The sequence below is a fragment of the Anolis carolinensis genome, unplaced genomic scaffold (genome assembly GCF_035594765.1).
Source record: "Anolis carolinensis isolate JA03-04 unplaced genomic scaffold, rAnoCar3.1.pri scaffold_14, whole genome shotgun sequence".
Taxonomy (NCBI): Eukaryota; Metazoa; Chordata; class Lepidosauria; order Squamata; family Dactyloidae; genus Anolis; species Anolis carolinensis.
The window spans coordinates 7,088,609-7,092,399 of NW_026943825.1; positions in this window are offsets into that span (position 1 = coordinate 7,088,609).

Here is a 3,791-nt window from a genome sequence, read left to right on the forward strand (position 1 = left end):
AATGCGACTGTCACCTGGGATGGCGACATCAATGATCCAAACCTTGTTCTTTTCCACAACTGTGATGTCTGGTGTGTTGTGTTCCAGAACTTTGTCAGTCTGGATTCGGAAGTCCCACAGTATCTTTGCGTGCTCATTTCCCAATACTTTTGCAGGTTTGTGATCCCACCAATTCTTTGCTGCTGGGAGGTGGTACTTGAGGCATAAGTTCCAATGAATCATTTGGGCCACATAGTTGTGCCTCTGTTTGTAGTCTGTCTGTGCGATTTTCTTACAGCAGCTGAGGATATGATCCATGGTTTCGTCGGTTTCCTTGCACAGTCTGCATTTTGGGTCATCGGATTATTTTTCGATCTTGGCCTTGATTGCCTTTGTCCTGATGTCTTGCTCCTGGGCTGCAAGGATCAGGCCTTCTGTCTCCTTCTTCAGGGTCCCATTCGTGAGCCAGAGCCAGGTCTTCTCCTTATCAGCTTTTCCTTCTATTTTGTCAAGGAACTTTCCATGCAATGTTTTGTTGTGCCAGCTGTCAGCTCTAGTGCGGCTTTCTTGTACTGGTTTTTTTGTCTGCTGTGCTTTGAGGAATTTCTGATTTTTGACTTCAATCAAAGCAGGTTCTTCCCTTTGCTTTCCATATTCTGCCAGGGCATGTTCTTCTTCTTTGACTGCTTGTTTTACTTGTAAGAGTCCTCTGCCTCCTGATCTTCTAGGCAGATATAGCCGGTCAACATCACTGCGAGGGTGAAGTGAATGATGAATGGTCATGAGTTTTCTTGCTTTTCTGTCCAAATTGTCCAGTTCCGCCTGTGTCCAGTTTATGATGCCAGCCGTATATCTTATGACAGGTATGGCCCAAGTGTTTATGGCCTTGATGGTGTTGCCTCCATTGAGCTTGCTTTTGAGAATTTTTCTGACCCTTTGTGTGTATTCTTTACTGACCACAGTGTTCACATGTTCATGCTTGATGTTGTTCAGCTGTAATATGCCCAGATATTTATAGGCCTCTGGCTGGCGACACTTTATTGTTTGGCCATTGGGCATATTTATGCCCTCACTTTCCATGATTTTTCCCTTCTTCAATGCCACTGTCGAACATTTGTCCAAACCAAACTCCATGTTGATATCAGTGCTAAAAATTCAGACAGTGTTGGTCAGAGACTGGATTTCAGTTTCCGTTTTCCCATATAGCTTCAGGTCATCCATGTACATCAAATGTGAAATTCTTAGATGTTTGATAGCCGAGATTTGTTTTTTGTAAGATTGTTGACAGAGTTATTATTATTATTATTATTATTATTATTATTATTATTATTATTATTATTATTAAAGCCCTCCATCCAGCTTCTGCTGCAGAGAAGCAGGCACCACCACACTCCCAGGCAGCGCATTCCACGGCCAAAGAGCTTCCAAGTTCTTCCTGATGTTGTGGTGGGAATGGGATCATAACCATGGACAAGGCTTTCTTTCCTTGTCTCCCTTTGCAGCATGAGGAGGAAAGGGCCTCGTGGGCGCTCCTCTCGCGGCAAAACCGCAGCCTGTCGGAGTCGTGTGAGCAGACGGAGCGTGTCCGCCAGCGCTTGGCCCAGGAGCTGCAGGCCAAAGAAGCCCAGATGAGCTGCCTGGAGGCCCAGCAGGCCCAGTCCGCACGCCGGCAAGCAGAACTGGAGGAAGAGTTGCGAGGGTAAAGAAAGGCTGGCAACAAAGAACAGACAAGTTTCTAGTCCTTTAGTCTGCAAAGAAGGACTTGATGTTGGGTGCGTCTACATTGCAGTGTGAGGCCACTTTCAGGAGCTCACCCCCAACCTTTCAGCCAGCAGTTCAGCAGCCCAGTGTATACAGCCCCGGTGGCAAAGTGCATTAAATTGCTGAGCTGCTGAACTTGCAGGTTCAAACCCCGGGAGCAGCATGAGCCGCCGATGTTAGCCCCAGCTCCTGCCAACCTAGCAGTTCGAAAACATGCCAATGTGAGTAGATCAATAGGTACCGCTCCGGCGGGAAGGTAACGGCGCTCCATGCAGTCATGCCAGTGGCCACATGACCTTGGAGGTGTCTACGGACAACGCCGGCTCTTCAGCTTAGAAATGGAGATGAGCACCAACCCCCAGAGTCAGACACGACTGGACTTGACGTCAGGGGAAACCTTTACCTTTACCTATATATATTTACTGTATATACTCAATATTATTATATTGTATTATTATTAGTATTATATGGCATTACTTTATAATATTATAATCATCAGTATTGCATGTATATACAATATATTAATTATTTTTATTGTAAATTATATTGTAAATTATACATACACACACACTTACCTCATTCTCGCAGACCTCTGAACAAACCTCTGAGGGTGCCTGCCACATATGCAGGCGAAACGTCAGGAGAGAAAGCTTCACATTTAACTTACTGTATATACTCGAGTATGAGCCTAGTTTTTCAGCCCTTTTTTTAAGACTGAAAAAGCCCCCCTCGGTTTATACTCGGGTGAGGGTCCTGGTTGGCTTATATTTGGGTCAGCTTATACTCGAGAATATATGGTACATTTATTATTTTTCTCTATTTTTATTGTTATTATTACATTTATTATTTTTCTCTATTGTTGCTACTATTACATTTATTTTACTCTATTTTTATTACAGTAGAGTCTCACTTATCCAAGCTAAACGGGCCAGCAGAAGCTTGGATAAGCAAATATCTTGGATAATAAGGAGGGATTAAGGAAAAGCCCATTAAACATCAAATTAGGTTATGATTTGACAAATTAAGCACCAAAACATCATGTTACACAACAAATATGACAGAAAAAGTAGTTCAATACGCAGTAATGTTGTGTTGTAATTACTGTATTTATGAATTTAGCACCAAAATATCACGATATATTGAAAACATTGACTACAAAAATGGCTTCGATAATCCAGAGGCTTGGATAAGCGAGTGTTGGATAAGTGAGACTCTACTGTATTATTATTAATGCATTTATTATTTCACTGTGATCTTATTATTATTATTATTTCATTTATTATTTTACTCTATTTACTATTACATGTATTATTTTCCTGTATTTATTATTGTTATTACAGTAGAGTCTCACTTTTTCATTATTACAGTAGTCTCACTTATCCAAGACTCGCTTATCCAATGTTCTGGATTATCCAACGCATTTTTGTAGTCAATGTTTTCAATATATCATGATATTTTGGTGCTAAATTCATAAATACCGTAATTACTACATAGCATTACTGCGTATTGAACTACTTTTTCTGCCAAATTTGTTGTCTAACATGATGTTTTGGTGCTTCATTTGGAAAATCATAACCTAATTTGATGTTTAATAGGCTTTTCCTTAATGCCTCCTTATTATCCAACATATTCGCTTATCCAAGGTTCTGCTGGCCCGTTTAGCTTGCATAAGTGAGACTCTACTGTGTATATATACACACACACACACACACCCCACTTGCCTCATTCCCACAGACCTCTGAACAAACCTCTGAGATTGCCTGCCACAGATGCAGGCGAAATGTTAGGAGCTCAGAGCAACCCAGTAATTCTGGCCATGAAAGTCTTCAACAACACAGGATGAGGATGAGGTTGAGGATGTTGAGGTTGAGGTTGCTGAGGTTGAGGTTGTTGAGGATGTTGAGGATGAGGATGTTGAGGATGAGGATGTTGAGGATGAGGATGAGGTTGAGGTTGAGGTTGAGGTTGTTGAGGTTGTTGAGGTTGTTGAGGTTGTTGAGGTTGTTGAGGTTGAGGATGTTGAGGATGAGGATGAGGTTGAGATTGAGGCT